General features: G+C 42.4%; 1 protein-coding gene across 5 annotated transcripts in view; it reads right to left on the bottom strand.

Moving 5' to 3' along the window:
- FHIP1A (FHF complex subunit HOOK interacting protein 1A) overlaps positions 1-16798 on the bottom strand; it is a 269316-nt gene extending 252518 nt beyond the window's left edge. For 4 of the 5 annotated variants that reach the window (XM_060012143.1, XM_060012141.1, XM_069540682.1 and 1 more), the window contains exon 1: positions 16337-16798. The gene's annotated coding sequence lies outside the window, so the exon portion shown is untranslated. The remainder of the gene's footprint in view (positions 1-16336) is intronic. The other variant, XM_060012145.1, reaches the window with a different exon arrangement.
- Positions 16799-17237: the final 439 nt, after the last annotated feature.

The following is a 17237-nucleotide window of genomic DNA, read 5'->3' as shown; positions in this document are numbered from 1 at the left end:
GCCTGTGTGCCACAATTACTGAAGCCCATGCCTAGAGCCCATGCTCCACAACAAGAGAAGCCACTGCAATGAGAAGCCTGCACACCACAACGAAGAGTAGCCCCCGCTCGCCGCAACTAGAGAGAGCCTGCACACAGCAACAGACCCAACGCAACCAAAAATAAATAAATAAATTTATTTTTTTTTTAAAAAATCTATTGTAAAAATCTAGAAGAGAGGGTGGAGCTATCACAGATGAGAGAAATGAATGGATCTGAGACACTAAGGATGTAAAAGCACTAAAGGTTTGGATGGTATTCTATATTTGTTATTTACTCAAAGAAAATGCTTTGGTTTTGCCTAAGAATTCCTTATTTGTTAATTATTTGCAAACAAAAAAACGTCATGCAAATGTCAGAGTTCTTTTTCAGAGTTCTGCATCAATTTTATCTTCTTTTAGATAAAGAAGAAAAAGTAACAAAGAGAAAAACAAAACTTAGTAAGTATCTCATTTTATGTAAAACTGTGTGTTCCTGAAAAACTGAGCTACACCTGGGTAATAAAAGAACCTATATCTTATTACTGAGTAAATATTTCTTCCTTGCACAAAAACACACTAAAAAATGCAGAACAGATTATCCTGATACTATATCAAGTGAAATGTAAACCATTATCTCAATTATTTCCATACATCATTTCTCCTTTATTATAAGGTACATAAATCAGGTGATTTTACAACTCTAAAAGGAGGGAATGGCTGAGAGATTTAATAATCACCATCAAGTTTTATAGTAAACCATTTAGTAAGCAACTAGAATGCCCAAGAGACTTGCAAGGATTTAAAACTATTCTTCCACCAATGACTTCACCCACATGGAAAAGTTATTTTTATACCTATATTACTATGATATGCACTTGTAGTCCACACCCTCCAAAAGATACAGCTCTCCAGTAGGCCTGGGTTACCATGTCATAGCAATGTAGTAAGAAGTTCAAAAGGTAGTCAGCCTTGTAAACGCTATGAATACACATATACCACAAAAAGTTGAATTTTGTACTGAATTGGCCACATGTTCTTGTGTCTGATGTATACAGGCCAATTTGTACCACACTCAGAACAAACATAAAGGAGGAAACTGGGTTTCAGCAGTCTCATATCAACAACAAATGTACCAGCTAAATTCTAATTCCATGAGCTAAGAAAAGTCTAATTTTGAGACTGTGCAACTAGAGTCTATACCACCCCTTCAAAATGCAGGTTTTAACTTGGAAAGAAACAAATTCAGTATGAAAACCATTGAGGAAAGAAAACCACGGCATGTTAATAAACTGACTTCTAAAGGATAAATGCATATTTAAACATGCTGCTTTTGGCGACTTAAGTCACAACCCAGGCATTACTTGATAGGAGACTCTGCATATGAATTTCTGTTTTCTTTCCTTTAAAAAAATCATTAAGCGGGCTTCCCTGGTGGCGCAGTGGTTGAGAGTCCGCCTGCCGATGCAGGAGACACGGGTTCGTGCCCCGGTCCGGGAAGATCCCACATGCCGCGGAGCGGCTGGGCCCGTGAGCCATGGCCGCTGAGCCTGCACGTCCGGAGCCTGTGCTCCGCAACGGGAGAGGCCACAACAGTGAGAGGCCCAAGTACCGCAAAAAAAAAAAAAAAAAAATCATTAAGCAACTAAAGTATATGTGAAGTAACTTGAATTGCCTAAAACACTGTCTTGACAGTCATTATCCTCTGTAACACATACATTTAAGCCTGAATTGGGCATATAGTGGTATTTTAAGAAATAAAAATTCTGGGGACTTCCCCGGTGGCGCAGTGGTTAAGAATCCACCTGCCAATGCAGGCGACACCGGTTCGAGCCCTGGTCCGGGAAGGTCCCACATGCCGCGAAGCAACTAAGCCTGTGCACCACAACTACTGAGCCTGCACTCTAGAGCCCACAATCCACAACTACTGAAGTCTGTGTGCCTAGAGCCCGGGCTCTGCAGCAAGAGAAGCCACCACACGAGAAACCCGTGCACCGCAATGAAGAGTAGGCCCCGCTCGCCACAACTAGAGAAAGCCCGTGCGCAGCAACGAAGACCCAACGTGGCCAAAAATAAATAAATAATATTTTTTAAAAAAACAAAAACAAACAAAACCACACACACACAGTTGAAAGATGGGCCCTATAGTAAAGATGTTGACCCTTTCATGATTTCATCTGCTTGACAAAGATGTCATGATGTCACTTGGCACGTGAGGTTCCTAAGTGGACCATGTCCCTTCACACACTCACCAGTATTTCAGTGAGGAACAGCAAAAGGGGTTCTTATCTAAGTCTCAGGTCTTACAATTTCTGAATTCCAAGTGAAGGGATAGTCATTCACCCTTTACTTTTCTTGAGAAGCACCAAGAAGTATGTCTGCAAAGGCAGCAAAAGCTTGAAGGATTAACGAGGATGTCAGATGTCTCATATCTAATTTTTATGAACAGAAAAAAATGGAGGTTTGTATTTATCAGGGCTTAATATGGTATGTTCCAGAATCTGAGAGGACCTGATTACTGAGGCATTTTGGTTTACCTTTTCTGGTTTTCACTTTTTATTATGGAAATTTTCAGAACATACAAAGTTGAGAGAGTAGTATGATGAACTGCCATCACTCGGCTCAAGAATTAACAATGTATAGCTGTTTATAATCTCCCATTCCCACTCCTTTCCTCTGCTGGACTGTTTTAACGCAAACTTCATATATCGTATCTGAAATAAGCAGAAAAAGTGCTCTGCAAAAACGTATCACTTCCTAATCCCCAGAAGCTGTGAATATTACTTCACATGGCAAAAAACTGTGACTGTAACTTTGGATCTTAAGGAGGAGTTTATCTTGGATTATCCAAGTAAGCCCTAAATGCAATCACATGAATCTTTATAGGAGACAGGCAGAGGGAGATGAGACACAGACATACCAAGAGGAGAAGGCCATGAGATGGTGCGGAGAGATGCAGCCACAAGCCAAGGACAGCTTCCAAACCTGGAAGAGGTAAGAATTCTCCCCTAGCATCTCAGAGGGAGCATGGGCCTGCCTACACCTTGATTTTAGACTTCTAGCCTCCAGAACTAAGAGAGAATAAAGTTCTGTTGTTTAATCCACCCAGTCTGTGTTAATTTGTTACTGCAGTCATAGGAAACTAATACAATATCACATAATCTGAAAAACATTTCAGTATGTATCTTTAAGAAATAGACTCTTTTTTAATAATAATATAATTATCATTCCCTTTTTTTAAGAGTCCTTTAATTTGTCTAATATCCAGAGTTTAAATTTCCCAAATTGTCTCATAATTTTATATTTATAATTTATAACTTTATGTTGATTTAGCCAAACCAAGATCCAAACATGGTTATGTCTCTTAAGTCTCAATGCCACTTTTTAAAAAATAATAAATAAAAACACTTATCTGACACTGACTTTGGGAGAAAAAATAATAGTTCCTCTTCCTTGTTTTTCTTGCCACTTATTTCCTGAACAAACTGAATAACTTGTCCTACAGAAATTTCTGCATTCTGGATTTGGCTGGTCACATCTCCATGGTACTTTTTGACAAGGTCCTCTTTTTCCTATGCTTCTTATAAACTAGTAGTCAGATCTAAAGTCTTGATCAGAATCACATTCAGCTTTTTGGCAAGAAACTTCAGAGATGGTTCTATATATTCCCTATTGCATCAAATTAGGGGGCACGTATTCACTTCTTTCTCTTTTTGTAATGTTAAGATTGATCAGTGGGTCCTGGGGTTATCAGCCTGATCCATCAATTATAAAGTTCCCAATCAGCCTTTGACCTAATAGTTTTCACAGTCACACATGACCATTCCCTAGATCTGTTATTTCATTAGGGGTAATGAAATGATACTATTTTCTTTATATCATTCCTTTTGCATTTACTAGCTGGAATTCTTCTAAAAATAAGATTTTTGTTCAAACAATCTATTTGGTTACTCTAAAATACAGGGGTTTTGTTTGTTTTTTTTTAAACAGGAAAAGTAAGATAAATGCTTGACAACATCTAATTTTTAAGGTAGTGCCAGGACGGACATCCGCCTCTTGACTACAAAGACTACCTTGTCTGTACTCAATGAAGGTAACTTCTCCAGTGTACGCAACTTAGTCCTCAAGTTACCAATTCAAATACTCAGCCTACAATATGAAACCTGGTTTTTTTTGAGATTTATTTGTGCTTTTATTTGCCAGTATAATTTAACTACAATGGCCTGAAAACTTTTCTGATCTAAAAAGTACATTTTACATCACAGTCCAACAAACACACACACAAATGTAATATGCATACATAGATGAAAGTGAAACAAAAGAATATGAAACCTATTTTTAAAGAATAAAAGCCAGGATCCAACATGTCTATGTCAATTTGATGTCGATTCTTAGGATTTATGCCCATCAGATCAGTCCAAACTCCTCAACCAACCCCTTCAAACCACTCACCCTGAGTCTACCTGATCCTGTTTCACTAATACAACCCATCTTCTCACTCTGGACTCTGTGCCTTTGGTTCAGTGCTCTGCACACCTGCCTCTAACCCTGCAACCAGCTCAAGCTGTCCTCTTCCCCCTCAAAAGTAAACACGTGGGGCTTCCCTGGTGGCGCAGTGGTTGAGAGTCCGCCTGCCGATGCAGGGGACGCGGGTTCGTGCCCCGGTTCGGGGAAGATCCCACAGGCTGCGGAGCGGCTGGGCCCGTGAACCATGGCCGCTGAGCCTGCACGTCCGGAGCCTGTGCTCCGCAACGGGAGAGGCCACAACAGTGAGAGGCCCGCGTACCGCAAAAAAAAAAAAAAAAGTAAACACGCCTCCTGCTCCTCCATCCAGCACCCTCCTTTCTTTTATGAATGGCACAGTCCTTCTTTCAGGAGACTGTGCTTTCTCTGCGTCCTAACTATGGATATGTATTTCTAGATGGGGCTGCCAATTACCAAATAATTTGGGCCCCTGGCCACAGGGAAAAGGGTGTCACCCAAGCAAAGTCGACCAGAGGCATTCCTGGGATTCTGAGATGTAGACTAAAAGAAAGTCAGGCCCTCTTTCAGGGTGATCCTTGCCTTTCTGGCAGTCATGCCCCCAGCCACGTGGAGGAAACTGACTCAGAGAGAAGTAGGGATAAGACACAGAGAGTCTTGGTGGTATACGAGTTTTCAGTTTTGGTTTCCAAGACCGCCTTCACTTCTCCCATACCTTTGACCATATGAACCAATAAATTCCCTTTCTGTACAGTTTAAATTTCTAAAATTTACAACCAAAGGAATCCTAATATGACCCCCACCATGACTCTTGAAGCCTATGACCACCATGACCTCTACCTTCCTGGTTTCTTGCACTTACTTTCTATACAAATAACATTTCATCACATGCTGTCCTGATTTTTTTGTGTGTCAAATACATAACTGTCACTATCTTTTGTGGCCTTGCAGACATATATCTTACATACCTTTTGAAAGACCCCCAAACAATCCCTAGAATAGTGCTAACAGAGCTTCAGTAACAAATAACAATTACCATGTATTGAATATTACTTCCATGGTAAGCACTTCACATGAGTTATCCTATTTAACCCTCACGGAAACCTCCTGGGTTGGGCGTTATTATTTCCACTTAGAGACAAAGAAGCTGAGGTTCATCATAGGAAAGTAACCGGTGCAAAGACACACATTTACTAAATAGTAAAGCAGGGATTTGAACCAGATTTGCATCCAAATTGCATCCTCTTCCCACCTCACTGGTGTTGCCTCCAACAATGATAGAAACTTGCTAATTAATTTACCAGAGACTGTAATTGATCAAAGACCTCCATTTAACCCCTGATTTTCCACTAACCTCAAAGTGCAGGTCCCTTCATCATTAAGAATAACATTAATATATGAATGTATAAATAAATACGCTATATGAAAATAAGTATCTTGAAAAAGTTATAATACAGTTTCTCCAAAATTGCTTCTGGTAGCCTGAAGATGAAATCCTGGCATTTCTCTTAAAGTAACAGGCAAAAGGAATGAATATTTATTTAAGACCACTCTGCCAGAACAAGATGTATACAACTCCCCTGGCAGTGATATTTCAAAACAGCAAAAGGAGATTTGTGAGCACCTGTCAATGTGTAACGTGCCTTCAGCTCTGCAACTGCTCACAGGAATATTCCTATGTCATCATTAGACACTAATGTTATTGAGCACTCCCATGGCTCGGAGGCAAGAACAGAAGCCCTTCAGGAAGAAAATGGCTCCGTCTTCTTAGCTCAGCAACGACAGGGGCCAGGAGGACAGGAACAGCAATTTACTGGTAGAGAACCTAAAAGCCACCGGCTGTCATCTCTACATGATCTGCATCCTTCAGGCCAACGTTTTCAATTCCATGCTTGTGTCTCCAATTCCTGCTGGACACATCAACATGGAACTCCCGCTATCAAATTAACTTTGGGGCAATAATAGTTTTTCAGCATCTAGCCAAGTACTTTCCATTGAAAAGTGTCCCATAAACTTGTCAGTGGTTGTCTGTTTCTCTTTTTTCCTTTCTCATTTTCACCACTTTACTTGAGGGCCTTATACCATACACACACTCTTCTGGGAAATATAATGATTGTTCCTAGAAGGCCAGAAGCTGCTATCAAAGAGGCATGCTCCTTATTTATAATTTGGCAACAGCACAGCCAAGGGGAGGGTATGCCGAGCACTCACTGAAGAATGGCTGCATCCCCTGATGGGACGAGACTTTGCTAACTTGCATACTCTGGTCAAAGACAGGCCCTAAAGAATTCATTGCCATCACAGACTCAAAAATACTTCAGATGAGATCGTATATATGATAGTGCTTTGTGACTCTAAATTACCCCTGCTAGTGATGTGGCTGTTACAAAGGCAAAGACCTGGGGAATAGGTAGGCGTATGGTTTGAAAGAACTAACTAGGTCCGAATAGAAGGAGGAAAAAAGAAAGAGAGAGCCCAGAGGATTCAACAGAAAGCCTAGACAACAAAGGGGATGTGGTGGTGGAAAGTTTCAAGTTAGCAAACGCCCACTCAGTTCAACAAACACTTACTGGATGGCAGGCACTGGTCTACGTCTTGGGACACAGAGCCAAAGACAGTCAAAACTAATTCAGCCAAGATCCCTGCCCTTCGTGGAGCTTTATGTTCTTATTCGGGGAGACAGCTGATAAACAATACACAAAATAAATAAGTAAATTGTAGTATGTTAGAAGATAAGTGCAGGAGAGCAGGGGAAGGGGGATGGAAAGTGCAGAGGGTTTGCAATACTCTCAGATTAAAAGGCATGCCAAAGAGCATAATGAGTCAGATTTCCAATGATGTTCCTCAAAAACTACATTCAAGGGACTTCCCTGGTGATGCAGTGGTTAAGAATCTGCCTGCCAATGCAGGGGACATGGGTTTGATCCCTGGTCCAGGAAGATCCCACATGCCATGGAGCAACTAAGCCCGGGCACCACAACTACTGAGCCTGTGCTTTAGAGCCCGCAAGCCACAACAACTGAGCCCTCGAGCCACAACTACTGAAACCTGTGCGCCTAGAGCCCATGCTCTGCAACAAGAGAAGCCACCGCACTGAGAAGCCCGCACACCACAACAAAGAGTGGCCCCTGCTCACCGCAACTAGAGAAAGCCCACACGCAGCAATGAAGACCCAACGCAACCAAAGATAAATAAATAACTTTTTTAAAAAACTACATTCAATTGCAGGAGAAATGAGGAAAATCAAACAGAGCTTGAATGAAACGTGCATAAAAGTTGACAAATCCAAATTGCCGAGGAACATACAGCTCATTTTCCATATTTCGTCTTCTTCACCCTTGTTCAAAATTATTGACACCAACAGGCTACATAACATATTTACAGAGGAAGATATGAAACAACTTAGCCAGAGGCAGAGCAAAGGGAATTATAAGAGACAAGGGCAAAGCAGATGAGAGCAAAAACAGGTGCAAAGCAGTACCTCAGGAAAGGGCTAATTCAACAGGACTTTAAATATGACAATTTTTTCTTAGGAATAGTTGGCTCTAGGTCGAGGATGATATATAAGTTTCATTTCTAGTAACAACCCCAAACAGCTGGCAAAGTCCTTCTGGATCCCTGCATTGATAAAGAGTTCTGGGTCCTGTGGGCAATGAACTAGACATTTCTTCCAAGAGCTCAGGATGGGGGACTGCGCACACATGCCCTACACTTGCCTTTCCTTCCTTGGTAGAGCTTAGCGCTTTAAAAAAAAAAAAAAAAGCAGTGAACACTCACTGGCCACCTACAATGTGAAGCAAAACCCAGAACAGTGGAGGATTTGGAGTGTAGAGCTTGATCCAAGTCCTAATGGAGTTTATAATACAATTTGGAAGAAGAATAATTACACAAAAGATAACACTAGAAAGCATCAAATGACTAAATTCCTAAAATTTCAGTACGGAGATTCAGATGCCAGGAAATTGCTACAGGAAAAGATAGCCAAGAAAGGCTTAAAGGAGGACACAGGCTCTGAACTGGGCTTTGAAGAATTCACATCACTGAAATAACTGGAAAGAGGAAGGACTGGTCCCAGCAAGATGGCAAGTAAGGAATAGGCAGGTGTGCTCAGGAATGAGGAACAGATCAGCACGGCAGCCAGAGCAGAGGATCTAAACAGGGCACCAGATCATAGATGCCTTGAGTATTAGTCAGAGATCTCCAGAGACAAGAGAACCAACAGGAGACGTATATATAAAGGAGATGTGTGTGTGTATATATAGAGACAGATAGAAAGGTTTATTATAAGGAATTGGCTCATGCAATTATGAAGGCTGAGAAGTCCCAAGGTCTGCACTCGGCAAGCCAGAGAAGTAGGACAGCTGATAATATAGTTCAAGTCCAAGTTTGAGGCCAAAGGCACAGAAGATGGATGCCCTAGCTCAAAAACAGGCAGAGTGAGCAAATTCTCCCTTACTCAGCCTTTCTGTTCAATTCAGGTCTTCAATGGATTGAATGACGCCCACCGACAATGGAAAGGCCATCTGCTTTACTCAGTCTACCAATTCCAGTGTTAATATCATCCAGAAACACCCTCACAGACACACCCACAATAATGTTTAACCAAATCTCTGGGCACCCCGTAGCCCAGTCACGTTGGTACCTAAATTTAACCATCACAGCTTGAACTGAGTCATTATCCAGTAGGCAACAAGGACCGTGATCAGAGACATGAGCTTTATAAAATCAAACTGACTGTGGCATGAAAATGGATTACAGAAAGAAAAACTGGAAGCAAAAACAAGGTAAAAAAATATTATAATTGCCCATGTGATAATAAGAGGCAGACCATCAACGACAAACACGTACAGGATTCTATTCAAGATGAGGTACTCTGCTAGGTGATTAAGATGAGCTACTCGTGTCACCCTACAGTTTAATTTGATGTCAGGATCGAAATGGAGACCTATGCAGCAGGACTGGAGAAGCAAGCCTAGGATTCCAAAGGTCAGCAATGAGGATGCGGATTTAGGGATTACCCATATAGGGAAGGGAGCCGAGTTGACAGTTTGCTTCTGGCGTGCCCATCCTGACAGAAGCTCGCAGGACAGCAGGTTGAATCAGTCAGTCTTGAGTCAGGAAGCCTCATCAGACCAACTCGTTTTTGTGATTCACTGGGGAGGAATGACCACTCCTAGGTGGCAAACTAATCCTAAAACATGATCAAGAGGTGGGATTACTTTAGAGGAAAAAAAGGCAGGAGGCAACACAACCAGCCTGCAACACCTCAACACAACTTACAAGCTGATTCATCAAGAGCAACTGCAGGGTCCACTTTCCAAATCAGACACACAAAGTCTTCAACAGGAACCCAGTGGAGAAGAACAAGGAGGAAATTGAGAGAAGGTCAAACTTCATCAAGCTGATAAGAGATTAGCATTAACCATTAAGTTTCTAACACAACTCAGGTAAATAGCAGGTTATCTGGTATTTCCTGAAGCAAATCAAGGTCAATGGAAGTCCTACTGTCACATTTTTCATAAGCATTTAAATTACTGCATCTTGCTTAAAATAAGCCAAAGTGAAAAATAAATAAATAAATAAAAATAAGCCAAAGTGTAAACAGTCTGCAATATACACAAACAGGAGAGATTTTAAATATTCAACTTACCAAAAAATGTTAGAGAACAGGCAGTAACCAAGACTAATACATAAGGTATGTTGCATCTTCCCACGAAAAAAAAAATCAAAAGAACTATATACAAACGATGAAGTTTCTCTTGTATTCTAAGAAATTCTTTTTTTATGAATTTTTCATACACAAAATGCCAAGAAACATTTTTCCTAATACAATAAATATGGGCAGCAGCATCTTCATTTTGAGGATGCACAAAGTTTCATGCTAAATGACCTACTGACGATCTTGTTTTTGGCTGCGCCATGCTGCATGCAGGATCTTAGTTCCCCGACCAGGGACTGAACCCGTGCCCCCTGCAGTGGAAGTGCAGAGTCCTAACCACTCAACCACCAGGGAAGTCCTGATGATCATATTTTTACAGTATAGCTTATATCACTTATGCATAAATACACACATGTATATATATGTCATATATATATACACATAAGGTGTGTATATGTTTATATTGTACAGATATTTATATTTGTTAAGATACTTTTATACTCATTCTGATACATTACAAAGAAAATCATGAATGAACTCCAAGTACAAGTTCCATGAACACACACAAAGCAGAAGATACTCATCTTGAGGAATGCAACATAATCTAATTGAATGCTTATGAACAAAGCTTGGACTCGATGAAAATATTAATCGACTCTCTAAGATGGTCAATAAAAACTTTGCCACAGGAATTTCTGAAATGTTCCTCCTTCAATGAGCCTGGGTCATGAAATTTAGCCAAAGTATCATATTTCACATTTGCCACACACAGATGAGTGAAATCAGTTCCTGGGACTTTCTATAGGCCTAAAGATCTTAAAATTGACCCATGACCAATATTTCAACAGAGGTAAATTTTCATACAAGAAGAGGAGCTAAAATACACTCACTCTGCATTCTGCAAAACCTGGTGGATTCTCTGAACTCCTTAATAGCATGTCCTAGAATAATGTTCTTAAAAAAAATTTTTTTTTAACTATGCTCCATAAAAAATAATTAGCAGCTCATCCGACAACTGCAGAGTATTTTTATAGCTGTTGTCGATTACTATGTTCTCTTGGGGAAAACATTAAAACCAAAAAGAACCTGACATGTGAAGAAATGAGGTAAGCCTTACCTAAAAGCTCAGCGCCTTCTGTTACTACGACCTTTTGTTTCACAGTCGGGTCATGTAATAATAATTTCTATCTTCAGTCCAATACATTCAAAAAAGAAAGCTATTAATATAATTTAAAATGTAGGGACACTATTAGAGGAAGTGTAAATTAGAGGAATTTAGCATTTTCATACCTCTGACTCTTTCACAAACCTTTCCTACACAAGTGTACAAAGATAGACTTTAAAGGATGTTCTCTAAAGCACTAGTCTTACTATAGAAAAATGGGAAACAACCCAAATTTCCAACAACAGGAAACTGTTAAAATAACCTGTCATGCAATACTATACAGTATGATCTGTATGTATGGTCATGGGAACATTTTCAACACCAATTAAGTTAAAAATAAAAACGAAGTTGAAAGTTGTTTTATATTACCCCACTTGTTATTAACAATCACAATAATAAATATATTTTAATACAGGGAAATTTTGGGGAAGTTTCTCTAGAATACAAGATCACAGTGCACTTTATCTTTCAACATTACATATTTCTGTGATGTTTGAATGTTGAATAATATGCATTGTGTGTATAATCAGAAAAAATAAAGTTTTATTTTAAGTTAGTGATATAATTGGAGGGGAAGTAGGAAAAAATTTTATGTATAAAGAAAAGGGAAGGGGCTTCCCTGGTGGCACAGTGGTTGAGAGTCCGCCTGCCGATGCAGGGGACACGGGTTCGTGCCCCGGTCCGGAAAGATCCCACGCGCCGCAGAGCGGCTGGGCCCGTGAGCCATGGCCGCTGAGCCTGCGCGTCCGGCTCCGCAACGGGAGAGGCCACAACAGTGAGAGGCCCGCATACCGCAAAAAAAAAAAAAGAAAAGGGAAATCTTAGGGTGTTAAAAACTTTTCTATTTTAGCTCTACAATATTCTCTACAATATTATCTGCCTCTACCTCTCTTTTGGAAGACAGCTGTTTCCTTATTCTCAGAATTTCAAAACTGAACAACATACATAGACATTGGAAGGGCCCCTTACCATCTCCCGTTAGTAATAGCTTATAGGGATAAAAGTTTAGGCCAAACTCCAGTATTTATCAAATTCAACACTGTCAGTTCCTGAACAGTTGCAAACAAACTGCAAAGGTGTCTCTAAGTTATTTCAGAATTAACCAAAAAAAAAAGAAGAAAAAAAAGGATTCTGCAGACTCTGAAACTATTTGAAGCATTTTCATGATGGAAATACGAGGAATTAGAGATAGCTACCTACTTTTGAATCCACAGCCCTGTAACCTATTCAAACATTGTAAAAACTAGATGGAAAGGACAAGAGAACAGTGCCTGGAAAGGTAACTGAGGAATCACAAGCATGGGGGAAATTTCCACCTGCCTAGGGAAGGGTGTGAACCTGTGCCGGGAGAGGGGTATCTCCACAGTCATGTGACCTTGGCAAAACAATTAAACTCCTCTACCACAATTTCCTCACCTGCAAAATCAAAGGACGGAGAATAAACAATCTCTGTGGTCCCTTTCGGCTCTAAAATTCTGAAAACAAAGCTTTACCCTTTCCTTGCCAAAGGATATCTTAAATATATATATATATATATATATACACATATACATATATATACATATACATATATATATACACACACATGTACATAGCATAAAATGTAAGGTATAAGGTTATAAGGTACATGGCCAAAAACAGCAGACGCCTTCCTGGCTCCTCCCCAACCTTGAGTTCCACTCTCCAAAAGAAGCCCCTTCAATTCTTTTAGATGTTTCTTCTAGTAATTACTTCCATACTTGTAAATCACACATTTACATTACTATTTTCTGATTTTTCTCAATTTTAGACCCTACCAAAAGTTCCTTATGGCAACTATTGGGGCATTTATCACCTGTCCCACCTCCTGGGGTGCAGCTACACTGTTGAGATGCAAAGGATATAAAGATTATACGCATGTACACACATGTATAAGAATGTGTTTCTATATAGTTCTGTCCCCAGTGAGCACTCATGTTGATCAATGAGAAATAAGGTCCCATTCTAAACACTGCACATCTAAACACTGCACAAAATGTAGCAGAGAAAAAATTAAAAGCCTGGCCTCTAAATCAGAAAAGTCCTGCATTCGGGCCTGAGTCCACCACATACAGGAACAAAGTATGCACCTGAAAATTCCTTATTTTCTCTGAATCTCATCTATTTTCCTCCTGTGTAAGCTGAATATAATACACCAACTACAAAATGGTTAAATCACAAAGCACAAATACGGTATACCTGTGAAAGCACTTTGTTACTCATAAAGCACTATAAAAATGTTACTTTCCGTTACTGTCTTCACTAAGAGATCCCTATAAATGAAGTACCTGAAGTTACTGGTCACTGTTCTCCTATGTAGGCTAAAAACTAAGAGTCAGAAGTCACTGAGAATAAGAGTGAAATAGATGTAAATCATGTTCCAAGGCCAGAATCTGAGGGTCCAGCTCTTCAAAGGGTCTATGTATTGCCCTATGAGACAAATGCACACAGAACAAAAATTGAGCATCTCAGCAGGGATCAGAGAAAGCAATTGTTTTATATTTGCAGAGAGAGAGAGCTTCCTTACCAAATTTTCTTTATAAAAGTAATACAAGGGGACTTCCCTGGTGGTCCAGTAGTTTAGAATCCACCTTCCAACGCAGGGGACCCGGGTTTGAGATCCCACATGCTGCGGAGCAACTAAGCCCATGCACCACAACTACTGAGCCCACGCGCTCTAGAGCCCATGCGCCACAACTAGAGAGAAGCCCGCATGCCGCAATGAAAAATCTCACATGCTGCAACCAAGACCTGATGCCGCCAAATAAGTAAATATTTTTTTAAATAAATAAAAATAAAATACAAGAACATAATTTCAAAAGTCACTCCTCAGGCTTCTTCTAATATGTACCTCTATATTTCAAAATAATTTGTACATCTGCTTTTTGATTTGCAGACATAATCTATTGGCTTCCTATTACAACAGAAAGAACTTTGCAGAGAAAGTGTTTTGGACCAAATTTGGGAAGTTATCATGAAGAACTGTCCAGCAATGCATTACCGACACTACAGTAAAACAGTCCTCTCATTTCTGGTCTTCAGAGGCCTACATTGAAAGTGATACAACCATAGTGTCTCTATTTAGAGGCAAGTAGGAAGCTAGCTGGGCAGATAGATCTAGATTATGAGACCACTCTAAATCTCTCTCTGAATCTAGTTCAGTGATACTCAGTTTCTCTTGTCTTTTCCACATGCCCCACACAGTTTAATCCTGTTCCTAAAGCTACAGGTCAAATGACAAATGGGACCCCAAACGTTAACTTATTTCAAGACAAGCATGGAAACAATTCTATGAGCTGTGCGGAAAGGGGTTAACTGGAACTAAAAGAAACCAGCCTTTAATTATCTGAAAAGTTATCTAAAGCCAACAAATATGCTGCACTAAAAAGTAAATTTATGGACTGAATCTCCTGCTCCATTTCTGCCCAGAGAAGACCACTAAACTTCTCCAGATGTGGTCTTGGGCTGTGGTACACTACATTTGGGCAGTTTCAGGGAAAACATCCTGTCTAGTGCCAGGTGTGCAAGTGAACTTGAGGTCAGGCAGGTGACCCTGCTGACCAGGCATGGTACATTAAGGAGAGGAAATCTTTTCTCTCGCTAATCAACAGGATAAAGGTGATTAAGCAGGAATTATTTTTTCAATGACCTACATAATTTCATCAGGGCTGCTGTGGCTATTAGCAGAGAGCAGCTGACTTTCTAATGAGATGAATCTGATAGCAGGGCCCTGCCAGAGAAGGCAGGGAGTGGGCCCAATCCACAGGGAAGCAACAAATGGTGCGCACTGTTTACTACTCCTCCCCAGGGCTGTCTCTCCTCTGTTTTGGGCTCCTTCCTTCCACGGGGAATACTCCCCACCCTGGGATGCCTAAGGCTGCAGCACCTGCTGAATGGTGGAAGCCGGGTCTATTTTTTTTTTTTAATTTTTATTTTATATTGGAGTATAGTTGATTTACAATGTTAGTTTCAGGTGTGCAGCAGTGTGATTCAGTTATACAAATACATACATCCATTCTTTTTCAGATTCTTTTCCCATTTCGGTTATTACAGAATATTGAGTAGAGTTCCCTGTGCTATACAGTCTTTGTTGAATATCTATTTTACAGATAGCAGTGTGTATTAGTCCAGCTCTGTCCCACCCACTTGGATCCACCCATTCTTAATAAACCCGAATAAATTAGGAGTCTGGGATTAACATAAACCGGGTCTATTAAGAATGGATGGATCCAAGTGGGTGGGACAGACCTGGGCTAATTCATCAGAACCTCCCACGTGACTCCCAAAGTCCCAAGCAAACAAGGTTACCGCTGCCACCAACACCTCTCTCTGGCTGGGCTTGAGATAGGACAGCAGTTAGTTCCACTCCCTACCAGAAGTGGAATTAACAAGGGACCTTTGTTAAGGTCGGAGCAGGACACACACACGCACGCACGCACACACATACCATCATCTTCATCAATAACAACCACGACTTGAACGCAGTTTCATTAGAGAATTTGACGAAACTGAGCAAGAGCCACCCAACAAGTGAGTCCTAACACCAGGAAAGCGCTGCAATCCTCAGAGTGGCACCGCCTCTGCCTCTTGTGTGAAAGCGAGGAGGTCGGGAGAGGAAAACTGAGCCCCAGATCTCTTCGCCTTCGCCTGTTCCTCCGGTAGGATCCGGCTCTCCGGCCCCAAGAACCAAAAACAGGGTGGAGAGCCCAGGTGCCATCCTCCTCTGTCAAAACAAGCTGGCTCCTTCTCCCCCGGGATCAGTCACCGAGTCACGCCCGGTCCAGCAGCTCTGGGAGCCCCCTCCTCCCCGCCATGCCTCGGCCCGACACAGCAATCTTGTTTGGGATAGTCCCAGCGGGGCCCCCCCCTCACAATTCCTGCTCCTCCCGCCAAGTCGGAGAACGCAGGCAAGGGATACTTCTGCTCTCCGCCTTCCCATAACCCCTAAAATAAAATAATCCCTCAAGCGCAAATCTCAGATCCGCACGCCACGTACCTGTCAGCGGCCGCGGCTCCTCCTCCCGGCCCGGTGCGGGACTCGCCACGACTGTCCGAGGACAGTCCAGAAAGTTTGTGCCACCACCGCGCTGGGCACCGCGAGGAAGGGGGAGCGGGCTCCTCGCCGAGACCGGGACAGTCCGCTCTGCGCCCCGGCCGGCGGCCGCTCTCACGCCTCGGCCCGGGTCCTCCCCACCCACCTCCAAGTCTACAGCGGCGCCCCGGGAAGAAAGTACGAGGTGGCAGAAGGTCGGAGCGCAACTTTCCGACGGTGCGTCAGCCGGTGGCGGAGCCGCGCCGCTCCTGGGCTGCCCCGCCCCCCAACCCGCGCCCTCGGGGGAGCGCGGGCGGGGCCCGAGCCGAGGCGGGGCCCGACCTGCCTGGCCGGCCCAGGGGAGCTCGCGTCCGGCCCCGCCCCTGCCCTCGCCGCTAGCCTCGCCCCTCCCCCCGGAGGGGCGGCCGTCAGGTACGCGGGGGTCGGGCTCAGCTGCGAGGCCGCCCCGGCGCCCGTTGCCAAGGTGAAGGAGGCGGAGCCTCTGAGGGAAATTTTCCACCGAAACTTAAACCCCGCGGAATGGAGGACACCTCGCCCCTGGGGACTCGCCGGTCGCTGGAACTGCACCCCTTCACGAACACACACACACACACACACACACACACACACACACACACACACACACACACACACACACACACACACACACACACACACACACACACACACACACACACACACACACACACACACACACACACACACACACGTTGGTCCTGCCAAAAGGCTCATTTCTTGAGTTCTGCTGAGTGCAGAAAGTCAGACATCTCCACGCGGCACGCACCCTGCGAGTATAGGTGTACGTGTCACAATTCACTGGTAATTTTCCCCCTGAAAATGAGGA

The sequence above is a fragment of the Delphinus delphis genome, chromosome 5 (assembly GCF_949987515.2).
Source record: "Delphinus delphis chromosome 5, mDelDel1.2, whole genome shotgun sequence".
NCBI lineage: Eukaryota > Metazoa > Chordata > Mammalia > Artiodactyla > Delphinidae > Delphinus > Delphinus delphis.
The sequence above is the reverse complement of the archived record's forward strand: the minus strand, read 5'-3'. Positions and strand labels throughout refer to the sequence as shown.